Here is an 18,799-nt window from a genome sequence, read left to right as displayed (position 1 = left end):
GAAATCTTACAAATCATGGAACCTGAAAAACTCTCTATTGAATAAAGAATGGCTCAAGACAGACAGACAGATGGGCAAAAAGAGGAAAGACTTTCTAGAATTTACTGAAAATGAATATACAACATACCCAAGCTTCTAGTATAGAAGGATCTCCCAATGAAGGAGAAACATAATACATAATTATGGAGATACTGGGGTGGGGTAGAGACTGGAATGGGAGTATTGAATGATGAGGGAGAAGGAAAAATCAAGCAGAAGGAAGAATTCAGAAGGGACAGCCAACACTAAGGGCTTTTCATGGGATCATAAACCTACTACAGTAGAAACTTCTTAAAATAGATACACTATGAAATAGATATAAACAAAATTACCAAACAAGAAGGGAGACAAAGCTCCAAGACCTCTCTTGCCATCAAGTAAAACCAACAGTGCCAGAAATGGGTTACATAAATTGAATTGTTGGCCAAAGGGACTTCATGAAAACCCACAAATAATCGAGGCAATTACTAAGGCTGTTGATTAGCTCTCTACACGCTTATGGTAAGAACCTTTCGCTGAAGTTAACACCTCCATAATCTCATTAAGTATAGAAAAGTTACGCTGGTGCCTAGCTAGACCCTTCGACCCTCCTGGTACTGAAAGGTACTTTTCATGCTACCAGAAGAGAAAGACAAAAACCAACCCAGTGACAAATAATTCTGTCTACAATGGGGACCCACCTGCATGATACTTTGAGGCAATAGTGGCACAAATATTGTGAGTTTAACCACCCAATCTTTGATGGAATTTAAACCTACTGTATGAGATGGAACCCATGTCTGAAACTGCCCATGTTGTCAAGAACCTGAGACAAGATAGGTCAGGGACCAAAGTGGATATGTGCCTCCATCCCTCACCCAGAAGCTATTGTCACTTGATAAACACTTGCAGATGAAAATTTAGTTTTCTCAAAGGGAGTCCCACTGAGAAAACAAATTATTCTTAAAGGAAGACTGCATAGCCAGAGCAGATGGTCAACAGAAAGCAAATTCACATCGTTAGAGAGTCATTGTTTCATGATGTGATGTGATGTGATGTTGGGGTTCTCTCTCTCCCCCCCCCCACAGTTTCTTTGTGCATATACTTTGGCTTCCAGTTTAGTGTTTTTCTGGGATTCCTGAGTGTGGAAATGAGTGGGTCTCTGAATCTGTATCTGTTTCCTGTGCTCTTTTCCTCATGTGCCTTTGTTTTGTCCTTCCCCAATACACTAGTCTTTATTCTTGTTTTATTTTATCATTATCCCATTATCCCTTGGAAGTCTGTTTGTTTTCTAATAAGAGAGAGAGAGGGTGGACTTGGACAGGAAGAGAGATGGGGAGGAACTGGGAGGAGTAGAGGCAGAAGAAACTGTAATAGTATGTGAAAAAAAAGTTTATTTTTGATAAAATTTTAAAAATGAAGGTGAAAAATAAAAAGAAACTTAAAATTCAGTTCCTGAGTCACATTAGGTGTATCAAGGGCTCAACAGCCTCATGTAGCCAGGGGCTGCCATCCATATAGGACAACACAGATCTGTGGCCCTTCTGACATTGCAGAACAGACAGAGCTTCTTTAACCTGAATTATGTAACACCGTCTGTGACTCCGAGCCTACTCCCTGTGAGATGAACTACTTCATGGATGAATCTTGACACTTTTCTTTTTGCATTCCTTAGGCTAAGTATAGTGTAGACACTCATGTTTTATAGAGGGGGGAGAATAAAGAAAATGTTGCTGTTTGCCCAATGTTTGCAGGAAACTCCTTCTATTAAAATGATAAAAAAGTAAAATTCAGCAAATTTCTATTTTAATACTCTTTCAACGAAGTACAGTCATGCTCACATTTTTCCTCTCTACCGGAATTGATGTATTTGTATATTTAGAGTTGCTTCGAGTGCAGTTTGCTGACCCACACAAGTCAGCGAGGCTGTCTTCGAAGATATAGGGAAATGACAAAGATCTGAGTTGGGCGATTAGGTTGGGGAACTCAAGAGCAATGCCTAAAGAGCGCTTCTCACTTTTTATACAGAAGAAAACAGCACGTTAGGTGATTATTTACTGTCAGCTTGAGCAAATGCAAGCACAGCAAGGAAGTACTGGTCATGTTACATCTCATCATCTTGAACCATGTGAAAGAGCCAAGGCTCCTCCTCCCGGGCCTTTGCCCTTGTCATGGGTGTGAACACGGCAGGGCATTCTCTCCACAACCTTGAATTCGAGTGCATCCACTCATCACAGTTTACACAGTTCTTTCTAGGATGCTTTGTGGGAAGAACATCCTTCACTCTGCCCCGTGTGCCGTTCACAGCCTTCCTACACAGGCCCTCATGGTGGTTGAACCCAGACTTCATAAGCATTTCCTAATACAACGGCAGTACACTCTTATCAGTGATTGAAGATTTCACAGGCTTACCTTTGACTGTTTTTCTATTGGTTTTTGAGTTGGGAGCTCACTCTATTAATAGCCCAGGCTGCTTCAAACTCACCATCACCCAGAATTAGCCTTCCACGTTCTGGGATTGCAAGTAATGTATCACCAAGCCTGACCTGGAAAAGGCATCCTACCCATCCTTGAAATAAGAACACCTCCTCCAATTGAGGCATAAACAAACTACACTTCTGAATTCTAAAACACACCTCAATGAATATTATAAAAATACGGGAGTCTGGGAAGATGGCTGTGTGGATAAAGAGCACTTACCCTGAAAACATGAGACCTGAAGACTTATGATTCAGTGCCCAAGCAAAAAGACAGGTGTGGCTATATATACCTGTTCACCTGGATCTCTTTTGTCCCTGTTTACTTGAGCACCAAAGGCAAGTTCAAAGTGGCCGTGGAAATATTTGCCATTTTGGCATCCAGCTATGGCGTGTTAGGCTGCATATTTCTTGCCAAGTGCTTCATTATTTTGCTGAGGCCAAAGAGGAAGGAGGAGACTGTTGGTAGGAGAATCCCCACCGTAGACAGGAGCATCCAGCTGACCTCAGCGTCTGTGAGCAGTGAGCTTAACACCACCACAGTGTCCACTGTTCTGGATGAGTAGAGTCATGATGTGTTCAGTCTGTTCTGAACACAGCATCAGGCTCCAATTTATCGATGGGTGGAAGGAGCTATGGGAAGGTCTGTTGGTGACTTCTCTGGGGTCTGGGACTAAGGAACTCTTCAGACTATTTAGTAGTGTTACTAAATTATCAAATCTCCATTCAGAAGACAAAGTTGGGAGTAAGGCCTATGCTGGGCAGAACCAGGAAGAGGTGGGGGTGCTATCTGACTTTTCCTGTGGAATCTACTTCTGCTCAGCCAGATGGGGCCATAATATATGGAAGAAACAACTCCACTGTGGTAGTAAAATCTATGATATACAGGATTGGGATGAAGCAGGTTAATTTTACTAGGGAGAAATTACTTACATGAGAAACCAACAACCCAGGGTCAGCACTCCAAGCATCCAATCTCAGCTGCCCTCCGAGACCTGACAGGAACCCAGAGAGTGAGAACCTGTACTTCCCCCCAGACCTAAATCCCGCACACTTACATACCATTTGGGTGTGGTCAGTGCCACAGGTACCAAGTAAGATCTCTCATTCCACTCCACCATAGTTTGGTGAATCAATGAGTTTCAGTGACAGGGACATAGGTGACGTATCATTCACAGAGGCCCACCAGAAAAGAGTCTTGTTCCTTCTTCCCAGCAGTTGTTAACTGTTTATCCATCTTCTGGGAGAAGGCCCTCATATGCCTCTCCTTGCGTTGCTCATGAGACTCCTGAGTTTTGTGAGTGCCAAACGCTGGCATATTAATGGTCCAGTCTTGTGAGCATCTCATACAGGCGTTGACAGCTGTTCTGACTTCTATCCTCCAATGCCCATGTTATCCTCATCGGCTATGGGCCATAATATGAAGGAAAAAAATGTATTCAAGTTCAGCTGATCAAAGAGCACCTTCCTAATTTAAATTAGTGTCGGTTTTTTAAAACATATAACAACACTGGCTATGGATGAGAACAGAAGCTTTATATTCTTTAGGACAATATCATGATAAGTAACACGACTGTAGTCATTTACATTTGCTATAATGGGATGATAAATGTCAAATCCTAAAATACTTGTAAGATATTTGGCTCATATGGCTGATTTTTACCAATAACTATTTCAAGACCAGGAAGTATGTTTGCAGTACTGTGGTGTGGTGCCGGCTGTCTGACCTCTTTCTCATCAGTGATCCACTAAGCATAGCGTCTTCAGTACGCTCAGGGAGTGCTTTTGAATTCTGACCTATCTTCTATTAGTAAAAACTTTTACCTTTTCTGAATGAGTGCATCACCTTTTGTATTTTCATTTATTGTTACGCATTGGAATAGCAATATGAGAAAAAAAAAGGCGGAAGTCGTGGAAATCAGTAAGAAACGTGGCATTACCGCTTCAGGAAATTATTGGCAGCATCTCCTGAAGCTGAACTTGTCTGCGCCCTTATCAGTTGGGGAACTCACTGCCAGGAACTCATCTGACTAAGCTGTCTGTATAATCACTAAAGAGATTTGCAGTAGCATCATTTTAATTGCCAAACAAAAGCCAGCCCTGAATCTCCCGCTGGCAGAATATTTTTTTTAAATGGAGATATACTCACTCAATGGAATGTGGTAGAGCAATCTTTAGGACAGGATTTCTTTAGGGGTGAAGAGACTGAAAGAGTGGAATTGATTTGCAATTGGGAAGGTTAATCATATAGGCACAAGAGAGAAATGGCTTGGGCCAGGAACAGAGCTCTCAACAGCACAGGCAGGTTGAACATAGCCATATCTGAATTACCGATGTACGTTACACAGTTGGCAGCTACATGTTTGAAGCATATGTCCAAAAGAAAAGGAACCCCCCCCCAAATCTGACGTTTAAGCATCTACCATAATTTCCAAAAATGATCTCATTGTAAACTGGCTTTTACTGCTTGTGGAAATTCTGTCTAATAAGGACACGACTCAAGCTGATCATGCTGCATGGATGGAAAATGAATCTCAAAGAGGTTTCTCGGGCTCATGAATAGTTGAAAAGCAAACGAAAAGAAAGCTCATGTCCTTAAGCTGCATATGGTGGTTCAGGCTGACAATCCTAGTTCTCTTGAAGCTGAGGGTGGAGGATGTCAGATTTCAGGTTATTCTGACACCACATAGTGAGATCATGTCTAGAACAAACAAACAAACAAACACACTTTTTTTTGGCTTTCCTACTTGAAAATCGACACATCCGTAAGTAGACATAAAACTATTTTCCTGTCTGCTTACATCATAATTCTCTTTCAAATGCTGCTTTGGAAGTTGGCCTTTCGCTCCAGGGGGTCTTAAGGAAAAGATTGGGTAGAAGATAAAGCTCCCGTTTCCATTCCTTAAGAATCCAGGTGGCCCAGACACCGTGGCTCAGTGCCAAGCATGAGAAACAAAATGGCCCAATGTCTTTGGGTCACTCGAAGACCTGACACATATAAAAACATTTAGTTGAACCAGAGTGTACCCTTCTCATGCCTCCTGTCTCAGTTTGTTTTCATTGCTTGCTCTGATGAACTCTATGGCCAAAAGAAAGTTGGGAAGGAAAGGGTTTAGCTTAGCTTGCTGCTTATAGCCCATCATGATGGGAAGTCGGGGCAGTAACCCAAGGCAGGAACCTTGATGCAGGAGCGAAAGCAGACACCATGGAGGAGCACCTGCTTAGTGGCTCCTCGTGGCTTGCCCAGGCTGCTTTCCATAGGAACCAGACTGACCAGCCCAGGGATATTGCTGCCCGTAAGGAGTTGGGTCGTCCCACAGCAATCATTGATCAAGAAAATGCGCATAGACTTGCCTACAGGCCAGTCTGATAAAGGTATTTTCTCAGCTGAGGTTCCCTCTTCCATGATGACTCTAGCTTGTGTCTAAATGACCAAAAAAAGTACCTAGAAAACTTCCTGAAGATGGCAAGGCTGATTCTACCTTTCCATTTGTAGCTTTCATCTGTGGTGCCCACGCTTGTGCCTACTATCTTACAGATCAAGCACGAGGCTTCCTTAAGGTACCACATATTCACTGGAGCATGGGCAAACTCTCAGTGGCTAGAACCTTAAAGAAAAGCCTTTCCCCAACCTCTCACCAGAAGCCACCAGCTATGAAGAGCTACACTTCATCTTTATCACAATTTTTAAGGACTCTGTGGGGAGACATCTACGAAACCGTAGCACTGACCACACCCATTTGGGTGTGGTCACAGGTACGTAGACCATACTGTGGATAAAAGGGCTAGGGGAAGGATACGGTTTCTCTTTCCGGTCCAGTTGCGTCCGGGGAGAGGAGCGTGTGGACCTTTGGTTCTCTGCTTTCTTGGCTTCTCACGTAAGTGGATATCAATATGGTTTCCGGTAGCGTCTCTGATCATGGACATCAACCTGGCCTCTGGCAGCATCATGCACCGAGGAAAGACGTCAGCGTAGCCTTCAGTACAGCAGGGATCATGGACATCAACATGCCCTCCAGTGGCAGCACGTTTTTTCAGACTTTTTAAAGTCAATGATGCCATAGCGATTAAACACTGATGGAGAGTCTAGTGTCCTCAGCAACGTTCCTGACTGAGGAGACCAGGACACACAGTTTTACTTTGCTGTCTTAAGTCTTAGTACTTGTTGAAAATGACAGAGCAAGCTACCTGAAAACAAAACGGCCTAGAAACTACGGTGTGGGAGCAGTAGCTTTTTTTCCCTTTCCTGTGAAATGCTTGGTAAGTTGCTTCATCTCTCTGAGTGTGAGTCTGGTGAACACTCGGCGTTTAATAATTAACTGTCAGTTTTAGTGGATTTTTTTGTTTGTTTGTTTTTTTCGAGACAGGGTTTCTCTGTGGCTTTGGAGGCTGTCCTGGAGCTAGCTTGGTAGTCCAGGCTGGTCTCGAACTCATAGAGATCTGCCTGCCTCTGCCTCCCAAGTGCTGGGATTAAAGGCGTGTGCCACCAACGCTCGGCCCCCAGTTTTAGTGGATTTTACAATATGAAGAATCTAAGAGCTATTCTTACCATTAGAAAGGCAGTTGCCTCTTGGGCCTGTCCGTCCTAGACCCGTGAGTTTCAGGTCAGTGAGATCCCCTGTTTCCTGACGGTTTCCTGGGCTCCTGGTCCACAAAGTCACTGAGCTCAGGAGCCGCCATTTCTCTTTCCTACACCCCCCAGACTCCCCGACATGAACCAGACAGGAAACCACTTCAGATTGGCTCTTAGGCCAGGCCTTTCCTCACTAATCACCAGCCAGCCCACCAGCGTCTTCCAACCACAGAACTTGTCACTCACCCAGCTTTCCTCTTGAATGCTAATCGCTGCTCAGCATCTTACAAGGATTTTCTCGTTCTCCCCGCTGCTTCCTGTTGCATCTTCAGTGCCCGGAACAGAGCCTGGGGAGTGACCTGTGCTCTCAGAGGCTATCTGTTAGAAGAATGCCTGCAAAACGAGCAAATTCTGCGGCCAGCACCACACTCACTTAGACGACAACTGTGCGTCTTTGAGTGGTTTGTTTGTCTCTGCCGTGCTGTCTCGATGACTTTGCCCCTTCCTGGTTAAATTCCCTTCAGGGCTGTGCCCATCCTGCTCCCCAGCCATTTTTCTTTCAGACTCCTCTCTGACCCTTCGTGATTTCCCATCCCTCTAGTCAGACTATTATAATTCCCTGAATGTATTGCCTCTAAGAAGCAGTTATCTCTCCCCAGAATAGTCCTCTTCCTGTCCCTCTCTCTCAGCCATCTTCCCTGGTGTATGCATCCCTTCTCCACAGAAGGTTTCTTGCCAACGTTTCTTAAAGACGTTGGGACTAGGTGCATTCCTCGGGACCGCTTGCGGTGCCTCCGATGCTGGCATTCGCTGTCTCGTGTTGTGACGTCCGTTGACAGAACACTCAGAACTCAGGCTCTCCTGCGTTCTTCATCTCTGTGTGACTTATTTCCAGGAGAGGACCTGACACACGATGGGTGATTGATCCATGTATTCTCAGTATCACCAGCCGGGATCAGGTGTCTATTGGACTCCGAAGGTGTCTTGGGTCGCTGTAACTGAGACACAGAGGGAACTGCACATAATTACTGTTTGCTCCTTTTAAAGTTCCTAAGTCATCACTGGCATCTGGTTGTACTTGTATCCGTAGTTGTGGTTGTACTGAATTTTTTCTCCAGCAGGGTCCTGCTTTCCAATGAATGCTGTACTAATGGGGCTGCAAGTCAGAGTGTCTTAAACATTTTCCACTGCTGAACTGTTTTCACTGGAGAAGCCTTTATATCACACAAACCTGTATGACTATTAAACATATAGACAAATCAAACATTCACTAGGAATAAATTATAGCCAAATGTATTTTTTTTACTTTGCTTAGAACAGGAATTCTCTGTCCCGGAACAAGCTCTGTGGACAAGACTGGCCTCAAACTTACAAAGATCCTCCTGCCTCTGCCTCCTGAGTGTTGGGATTAAAGATATGCACTACCGCTGCTCAGCCTGTGTGTGTGTGTGTGTGTGTGTGTGTGTGTATAATTTTACCATTTTGAAAGCAAATTTAAATACTAGTAAGCATAGACGCACTTGTTTTTTTGCATAAATAATTAAATTTCATCTGATTATTTGAGACTACACCTCCCACAGTTTTTAGAGTTGATTGATAGTTTCATTTTATAATTAATACTGAGAAGCCCCTTCATAGAAATACATTCTTTAAAAAATGACAGAAGCATGTTTAGGTCCATTTAGGTTCAAAATTATTTTAAATGCTGCTCTAATTACAAGACAAAATTCATTTAACAGTATTTTATGAAACTGCAGTCAGCAAGGCAAATAGCAATTTTTAAAACAAGTCATTCTAACACAGTATAATCCAAAGATACACGAATTTTAACATTTACATGCTGAGGAATGATCGTCGGAACATTTTTAGGTCTTTGCTTACCTTTATTAAAACATGGTGTGTCTAGAAGAACAAAAGTCTTTGATATATAATAAGAACAGTAGGGTATAGAACCTGGGTTGGGCCAGGGAACTCCACCAGTCTCTTTGAGACTCTGAATGGCAACAATGAGAATGACCAAGTTCCTGCTGTACCTAAGAAGACAGATGTGAAAAAGAAAAGGTTGAGGAAGAATGAAAATGGAGATTCATCCTGAGCCTTCACATTCTTGCCAGGGGGACAAACCTGCACACAGTCACTGGGAGCATGCCAAGCAGTTGGTCAATAAGAGACGGTTCGTGAAAAGAATACCTTGGTCTGGTCAATTACTGTCTCTGAGGCTTCTTCCTCCTTGAGTCTCATTTTCCCAATTGTTGTGGACGTGTAAGTTCTTACAGAGTTAAGAGAAGTTAAGTTGATGCTCACATGATGACACCGTGTGGGGCTAATGACAAGAACTGACTTAACTGTACTGAGTGTTATGTGCATGCAGAGGGAATCCATGAAGGGGCAGGTGAGCAGACTCACGGGTTGGGGGGGGACGCTGTGAGCAGCTGTGTGTAGCATATGTCATCATGACTAACATGAGAAGGCAGACAGGAGCTAGTGTTTTCACTCACTAGTTCCGAACACTCAGGCACCTGCTGTTGGATTTTTACAGCCACTGGCAAACTTCTCTATCTCAAGTGTTCAACACACCACCCTGTGATTTCTGTCACAATACCCACAGCATTGGAAATCTTGTTAATTTATGTTTATCCTTATTTACCTATTGCTTATATCTCCCTATGCGAGGGCAAACCAAAGGAGGGCAGGATGTTATTGATCAATAGACTCACTGTTGCATCCCCCAACATCTAGACGATGTCTGTATTGGGATTAAAATTCAGATCCCTGTTGTATCTAATGACATAGCCTAAGCTTTCTACTCTCTACACTATGACTGTGACATCTTGAGGACCAGAAAGAAAGTCATTGACAAAATCTATACTGATATTGCACATGCATGAATTTAAGGGGTCTAATTAGAAGTTATGATCAGTTATTAGAAAGTGTTACTGAAGTCTTTATGTAATGCAAACTCAGACATTGGTGATAAAAATGCTTAATAAACCACGTGGAGTGATTAGCCCCATACATTCTGGGAAGTCAGGAGTTATGAGCTCTATTTCTGTCTCTAAGGATAATTACTCCACGACCTGGGGCATGCCCCAAGATCTTTCTGTGTTTCACATGGAGGAAGGAGCCAGTTTCTGGGACTTCAAATCAGTGTACAGGATGGCCTGGCAATTTGGAAGACTCTATAAATCATTTAAAACTGAGCTAGCTCATTCTTCCAGATAATCAGGCTATGCTAGTAGCATAAAGGTATGCTAGTTGATGAATGCAAGCCTAGATCTTCACTTGTATCACATGTGAAAAATCTATTCTGATAATTTGTTGGTACTTTAATAAGTAGGTTGTAAAAGCATTTAGTAGTGGGATCTCTCATCCCTCTTAAGTGTCGAGTTAGTAGCTTGAGGAATAATAATTTAAGGTTTATGTTATTTAGAAAATACTCTTCACATCAAAAAAATCAAATATAGGACTATATTGTTTTTCCAATGACTATCATCATAGGAGTAGTGTCTATTGAGAGATTTATTCAGGCTGTAAAGATGGCTCAGCCATTAAAGACTAGCCTCACAACAGAGATATAAGAGAGATTTATTCTATTAAGCTAAATACATAATGCTTCCTATTTATTTATCCTTGGGTTACTTCAAAAGCAAGCATCAGAATATCTTGATTAAATGAGTTCCTTTTGTCACTTTGTAATTTGGATTTTAATTTGGAGATGGGTCAAAAAGTTTTCCTTTTAAATGAGTCAATTGTTTAATGAAAAAAGAAAGTTACATTCTATGAATTAATCGAATACGTGGAGGACACTTAACATTCGCCCAGATTCGGGGATCCTGCCCAGCTGTTAGACTTTGCTCACTTTCCTGGCCATTTAGAGAGAGAGAAGCCTTTACGATCCCCCAAGCATAGAGCGATATTATCAGAACAATAGAACTCACCATCACATTGGATAAAGCATCTTTTAGAATGTGAAGAACGGGTATGTTTTGGAAGTGTGGTGCCTTCAGTATCTCCTGAGTTGGTCTCAAACCTCCAGCCAGTTAAAACTGAACTGCCGTGTGTGGATTTTCTTTCACACCGTGCGTGCACGCTCACGCCTCAGTCTCTCAGTGCTCACAGCATTCTGGAACGAGAATCTTTGCTTGTTTCTCCAATTAATGACTAGGAAAGTAGAGCTGTACTCTCAGCAACAGGCTGATGGCCAGACACACTTCTACTATCAGAAGTGCGGTGTAAGTCTCAGCCTTCTCGTGGGAAGCCCAAGCTCACTCTAATTGGCTGCATATCTTCAGATTTAAAGGAAATTCGCAGAGTCTGCGTAACAGCATAAACGTAGTATAAACGAAAATTGCAGCAAGAGTTCTTGGGTTTGAAGTCTGCTCTAGCTCTGGAGAAGGCAATGCTCTCTGGATAGAGCCTTTTTAGAGTTGAAATGGTGACTCAAGATTTCCCGGACATTGTTTGGTAGTCTGCTTCCTAGTTTGTTCCTTTCTTCTTCCTGAGATTCTCTCTATCAGACAGGGGGCAAATGACTGAGATGTTTCAGCATGCTGGGCTATGTCCCTGCACAGCTCCAGGAGCTCTATTCCCATTGCAGCTTGTGTGCATAGCGCCCTCTGCATCGTGCAGTGTCTAGCCTGTGTGACTGCGTGTGGTCTTTGTGACACTGGGTGAATTCTGTCTTCCACTTGTGGCATTCAACTCAGGAGTGCTAGTCCTGAGGTCAGTGGCTAGTACGGCATCCAAGTCCTTGCATTTCAAATTTTGTTCCATGTTCTATGCCTGAGGTGTAGGTAAGACAGCAGCACAGAGGTTACTGCGAGAAAATGAGTGTGGGGCCCACAGATATCTCAGTCGGAAGAGGCACCTGCTGCCAAGCCCGATGACGTGAGTTCGGTATCATGGCCTCACATGCTGGAAAGCTGGAACCAGATGAAGCACGTGGTGTTTTGGCCTCCACATACGTGCTGGAACACATGTGCACACCCCCACCATGCACCCAAAATAAATAAATAAATAAATAAATAAGGTTGTATTGCTAGACTTAAAGGTTTCTAAAGACACAATGTTTGGTCATTAGACAAGCCATGACCATTTTCCTCAAGCTCATGGTTCTTATACCTGCACTGTTATATGATTCTTCCTGCCAGCCTGGTCCCAGAGTCACATCAGTCCCAAATAAAAACAAAGGACACTATATAAATTATGAAACTATTGGCTGTTTGCTATGGTTTCTTAATTGCTATCTCTGACTTAATTATCAACCCATAATTGGTAGTATATATTTTTATAAGGTCTTATGTTACCGAGAACTCCAGACTTGCATCCTCTCCTCCCGGGATCCCATGGCGACTCTCCACTCTTGACTACATTTCCCAGAATCCTCCCCGACTCCTAGTCCCACCTATCTTGCTTCCCTATTGGCCAACAGTTATTTATTTATCAACCAATCAGACGAACATATACACAGAAGGACTTCCCCTATCACTGCACCCAGTGACAACATCTAGTAATAGAAGGATATAGTAAAAGAAACTGTTAGGGTCTAGAGCTAGAGTCCAAGATTATTGCTAAATGCCTCAAAGAGCATAGCAGAGCCCCCTTCACCACAGAAAATTAACTGGCTCAGAATGTCATTAAGCAAGAGTCTTCCTGTAAAATAGGTTAGCTCGTGTCTTGAATCTGTTAATTGGGTTTTGCACAGATTCCTCTTAGGAAACTCTTTTCTGTTTCCATAGCCTGTGTTATTCTCTTGAGAAAGTGCCTCCTGCAGAGGGCTTATATGTGTCCTTTGCCATGTTTAGCTATCCTGTAAGAATTTTTATGTTCACTGCAATCAGTCATAAAGTTTTTTTAATGTTTTAGGATTTATTTTTATTAGTTTTGAGAGAAAGCACATACATAAGTGCAGGTGCTTTCCAAAGCTGTCACTTCAGGCCCTAGTACATTTTAAATCATAAGGGAATGTTACACACATTTGACTGGTAAAAATTGTGCATTCTCCAGCACACACACGCACATGCATCAGTATTTGAGTTCCTTTGACATAAAGCATGGGGGAAAAATGACTGAAGTAGAAAATTAGAAACTGAAAGCGATACATAGTAGCAGCAATGAATAAAACATTTCAAAAGTCACAAAGTTCAAGTAATGCAGTGCAGAACTGTTGTGAAATAGTACTTTCAGGAAAGGCTTCATGACTGGAGTCTCCCAGAGAAGTAGGACCTGAGGGCATGGTCTAGCAAAATAGTAATAATGTGTCTGTCCTTTGCATAAGTATGGAGTTTCATTAGGGTGTGCTGATTTCGTTTGTTTTGGTTTGGCTTTTTGAAACAGAGTCTTGCCTGGAACTCACTTTATAAACCAGACTGGCCCCGCACTCACAGAAATCCACCTGCCTTTTTCTTTCAAGTGCTAGGATGAAAGGCCTGTGCCACCACACTTCGTTGAATTGAATATTTACCCATGCTGAAATTGTCGTTTGGTGCCGTGGCCGCAAGCACTATAGCAGTATATAAATGCTTTTTCTTAACCTATAAAATGCATAGCAGGGGTGGGGCAGTAAGAACTGGCGTCCTTTACCCTGAAAAAGTATATCGATCTGACAGTTTCACTTCGTCTGCCGATGAAGGTGTGACTTTTCACAAAGTAGTCCTATGATCCCAGGCTGTCTTTGCCAATGCAGCTTTTCAAACGTGTATAACCCTGAGGACACCTCCCCTGTCACTGCAGTCAACATTGATATTTATCGACTCTGATTTCAGTTGCAGACTAACACTTTGGAGGCACACGTAGAGTGGGCTCACCTGCGGTTTAAGAAAATGATTCTCATCCAAACCCTCAAGACTATATCTGCTTCCTCCCAAACATGTGCTTGACTTGTTATAAAAAGGGTTTGACAGTCTCTCTGAATCTTCAGGCTTCTCTCTTCCCAGAACTATTAGAGACAGAATTCATGAAGAGTCCTGTTAAGTCACAAAAATACCTGTCTTTATTATAGTCGTGAGTGGTGGCTGAGTCATTTGCTCATAGGTTATCAATATGAAACGAATTTCTCCACAGCAGACTTTCACATTTCCCCCCAAAATAGCCTGGCTCTCCCTTTCCAACACCTGTTTCTCTTTTATTTTTTTACTGTTTCTGGGGTTGCAAAGTGGTGCAGTCTCTATGGAAATCAGTATATCATTCCCAAATAGAAGAATCTAAATCTATTCTATGACCCAACTACACCACTCCTTGGTATAGGCCCAAAGGACTGTATCTCCTAGATGCTCAGGACACAGGAGAGTCTTAAGTACCAACAACAAGCCCACAAAGAGTATGAACAAGGTTTTAGGCTGGATTAGAGATCATGAAAGTCATTAAAAAGATACATTAACCACCAATTCTTGCCCACTAAAATCCAGCTGGGAACAAACGGAAAGAGCTTGTCTGAAGTTCCAAGCGACTAAATTCATTAGAACAGCAAGACAAGCCTGTTCCTTAGTGAGAAGCAAAGAATTGTTCTCAAACGTCAATGAAGAGATCAGAGATCGTTACGCTTCTCGTTTCCTTTCGTCTTGTCTGCATCTGTAATCCTTTTACGCTCTTACTTGCTCTGAGATGCCTTCTGATGGCGGGGTGAACGTTTCTTCGGTCTCACTCCGAGAACCATTGGCCAAAAGGAAAAGTCACCACTGTCAACACGGAATACTTTTTTATTCATCCCTAAACTCCAAGGTTAGCCTCTGAAATCTAAAATTGTCCCATATAATCGGGCAGCTGGCAAGTGCTGCATAAACCTTTCAGGGGCACACACTTGAGAGATCAACACCAAGTGTGCAAGAGTAGACGGTAGCTGTTGTCTGGCTGCTGGAGTATCACTCTAGAGTCTAGCTTACTCGGCTCCCTACCTCGGTGTTTCCAGGTTCTTCCTTCTCCTCTCCTCCTCCAGGCCTGTCCAAGCCATCACGGTCTGTTCCGTGTCTTAGGCTTCCAAACTTGTAATTGTAAACACTGGATCTGATTTCTCCTCTTTCCAGACAATCAGATTTGTCACCAAATTCAATGCTATCCTTGGACTGCCAACCCAAGTACCAAACATGTTTGACCTTTTGTGAATTAAGTGGTAGCAACATACGTGATATTTGCAGAGTGAACTCTCTAACCAGACTCTCCATGACTTCACTCTAGCCTGCCATATGATAACCTTTTACTTAATTTACCCAATATTTCCTTTATGATCCTAGGAAACCAAGTTCACAGAGGCTTTCTGGTTAAACCCAGTGCCTAGTCATGGCGATCTTAGCTGTTATTTTACTTTTGTCTAAGCCTAAGCATGATGGTGCATGTCTTATAATCCCAGAATTTTTAAGAGGTGAAGGAAGGAAAACTATGAGTTTGAGGTCAGCAGGGCTATACACTTAAGTTGTTTTTCTAAGGAGTATTTTATTGCAATAACAGGAAAAGAAACTAAGACAGACATTGGTACAGAGAATTAAACCATTGCTATGGTCCTTAGGTCTTTGGAACTGTTTTGTACTTGGAATGCAGAATTGTTTGGTACCTTGGGCTAGATGCTAGAAACAGAACTCAATAGGCCATTCTGGTGGGAGATCAGAATGTTGAACCTACACTCAGTGTCGATTAGTCTTTGTAAAACTAGAGGCCGTGCTCTAATTGGCGAGGGCTACAATGACCACATTTACATCATGCCTGCTTCAAGCTATACAACAACACTGTCCAATTCACTTTCCAAGTCAGCTGGGAGATGCTCTGCATTGCAGATTGGATGTTGCAATATTTAGCATTAAAATACTGGCCTTGAATTGTCTTTTTCTTTGACTACTTGGGACTTTTATTGCAAACATTGTAATGCTGAGCCGGTAACACAATGAAGAGACACCAGGCTAAGGCAGTAACAACGCCACCAGTGATTGACATCAATAAAGATTCAGCCAGGTTGTAGCCAGTAGGGAAGAGAAATGGAAGAAATCCTTCATCGTAAAAGCAGAAGGATATGAAAAGCTGAAGAGGAGAGGTTACTATTGCAGGTTGCAGCCTGAGTAAAGACCCGTGTTACTGACACTCAAGGCTTCAGCAGCAGCTGAAGTAGTATTTAACCCAAAAAAAGTGGTCTTCCACTGTTTTCCTGCCTCACTCTTACTTTATAACTGTGCTAGCATCCTTTAAAGCAAGGCCAGACGCCACACCAAATCCAGTATATTCTGTGTGACAAGTTCCACAGACTGAGACGGTAACTTCAAAAGAAGGAGGTCTCCTGGGAACGGTTGTGGAACTCTCAGCCGGAGAAAAATATTGGGCTGTGATTCTCGTGGCAATTTCTGTTTGTTCTTCCATTCCTTTCTTGTTTCACATTAACAGAATGTTCCTGAAAGCCTATGCTGACATTTTTAAACAAAAGAATAGGAAAGGAACCATCCCCTGAGGTGGGGCCACTAGCCATGAGCTCATCTCCAGAAAAAACAGTGCTTTCCAAATCATTCACATAAGTACAAATAGTAAAAACTTTCCCAACAATAAAATCTCGTATGGCTGTACATGCGTCATCGAGAATGGGCTTAAGTGTCTGGTAACTAAAGCTTTTAATAAGAAAGAGTTGAAATAGTTAAAAGAGCTCAATATTTCAAAACAAAACTCACAAGAACTAGGTAATAGATGTTAAACAGTAACTGACCACAAAAATATATTAATTTGATTTAAGAAATAGGCGGTTAGTCTTGGATGGTTCTATGTTAACTGAGGACAATTTTGTGTTTTGATTAACTCTGGATGACTTCATGGTTCGGATTTCTGTGTCACTGTGCCAAGTAACAATAATGTCATATGTTTGGGTTTGTTTAATAAAAACATACCCTGAGGAAATATCTCTATTTAAAAAAAACCTTTGAGAACTGCAAAATACACTCAGATTCAAACTGCCTCCGTGTTCGATTCTGCTGTCACCGCTGAATCCTTACCCACCTAGTCTTTGATAACCCTCATTCCAGTGATGCCCATACCTGACTCGGGTAGTCCGTGGCATCCAGAGAAGCCCACCAAGCCTAGGAGAGCTGCAGGCCATAGCATGACATTGCATGGCTCATCTGGGTTTGTTTCTGTGCGTGCTATACAACTCTTGACAAGGAGGTGGCAGGATTTTCTTTTAGGTGAACTCAAAGTTTGCACCATCCTCAGAAGGACTGTTTCCACAGGCCTCTGAACTGACCTCCCAGAAGCTTCTGTCGGGAGCAAAGGAAATGAAATGCTTGGTTCTTCTCTCACAGTGTCTGGTCTTCAGCATCCCAGGAAGACCTGCCGTGTGGAAGTCAGCAGCATCTCATTTTGACTTCAAAGGACTCCCCTTTGGTTTTTCTTTCTCCCTGTCCCAGCTGTGTTGTCTCAGGAGGCATCTGAAAAGCGTGAACATAGTAGTGTAACACCCTTCACTGCTTGTCGGGTGTGCTAGTTCCTCCAAAGGTCATGACTGTTGTGGACAGATCACAGAAGGCCAGCTTCCAATGGGCTCCAGGCAGAGTCTACCCGGGACATCAAATTAAAAGCCTCCTTCAGCCTTTCACTCTGTGTTTACAATAGAGCCCCGGGACTGTCAACTTTTCAGAAAGCAGGAAAGTCTCCCAGGCAAAGGGGAGGACATACTGATTCTGGCTCGGCTATCAAATGTTTCCCCGGCAAGCTTCAGACAGCCTAGAATCCTCGGAGTCCCCACCTGGAAATGACCACATTAGATTCCACTTTCAGGATGGCTTTGAGAATGAGTCACATAACAGGGCAGGTGGTGACTTCCCGATGCACTCAGGGTTAGTCCCTTCCTTTGCACTTCAGAACTTTAGTGGTGGACGCCCACGCCAGAAAGAAAGCCTGGTCTGTTGACTTACCTGTAAAATCAAGGCAATGGGTCCGCTCTTAACATACGCTACTGTTGCTTTTTTTTTTTTTTTTTTTTTTTGCTACTGTTGCTTTTAAGACTGTGATTCTTTGTGGTGTTGTCACACAGCTACACTAACCTGAATTACCTCCAAGGAGGAAGGCAGAAGGACCACAGGTGACAAGTTGGTCTAGGTGGCTTTTGAAGCAGGAGGAACCTTGAGTAGCCCTGGGGAAAATAAAAAGCTCACAGAGAGGTGTATCCCCCAAGTTAAGGGCGGTTGGAGGCTCAGGATGGGGAAAAGCATTAGCTTCTCTGAGCAGTGGGGTAGCCCATGGAGATTCATCCCAAGCCCAGCATGCAGCACTGAATGTCAGACAAATCCACAGTCAAGCTAGGCACTTGCAGTGGGCCCCTGTTGTAATGCACAATGCCCTTGGTGAGAAGCAACCAAAAAAATAAATAAATAAAAACAAAAACCTGAAATCCTGTAAAACCCAGAGGACTGGACGGAAAGTTTAAAGTGATTCTGCCAGTTTTCCCTCTCTGCTTTTCACTCTCTTTGTTTGACGTTTAAACCCTTTAAACATTTTGATTTCTCCTACTGTCCATGATTGAGTTGCTCTTTCTGAGAGTCACACTGGCTTGGGAAGACCTAGGAACAGACATTCTCCTCCCTTCTCCCCTCCTTGCCTTTCTCCCAGCCTCCACAGCAATCTTTTAGAAGGGCTTACAAGTGATTCTGTTAGGTTTAGTTACTCATTCCTTGAATAAGCACATAGTGATACTCAAATAGCACATTTACAATGGTCGTAGTACGAAGTCCCAGGTAACACGGTTACCAGTGTGACCAGGGCCCAGAAA

At 42.9% G+C, this 18,799-nt stretch overlaps 1 long non-coding RNA gene across 1 annotated transcript; it reads right to left on the bottom strand.

Annotated features, from left to right (window-relative positions):
- Positions 1 to 1,598: 1,598 nt before the first annotated feature.
- On the bottom strand, positions 1,599 to 7,830 carry LOC121143360. The gene is made up of 3 exons (XR_005880567.1): positions 7,315 to 7,830; positions 6,296 to 6,606; positions 1,599 to 3,901 (listed from the first exon to the last, which is right to left on the bottom strand). It is a non-coding gene; the product is annotated as an uncharacterized LOC121143360 (long non-coding RNA).
- Between the last annotated feature and the right edge of the window lie 10,969 nt (positions 7,831 to 18,799).

The sequence above is a fragment of the Mesocricetus auratus genome, unplaced genomic scaffold, assembly GCF_017639785.1.
Source record: "Mesocricetus auratus isolate SY011 unplaced genomic scaffold, BCM_Maur_2.0 Super-Scaffold_100011, whole genome shotgun sequence".
Taxonomy (NCBI): domain Eukaryota; kingdom Metazoa; phylum Chordata; class Mammalia; order Rodentia; family Cricetidae; genus Mesocricetus; species Mesocricetus auratus.
Note: the sequence above shows the minus strand (reverse complement) of the source record. Positions and strands in the feature narration are given on the sequence as shown.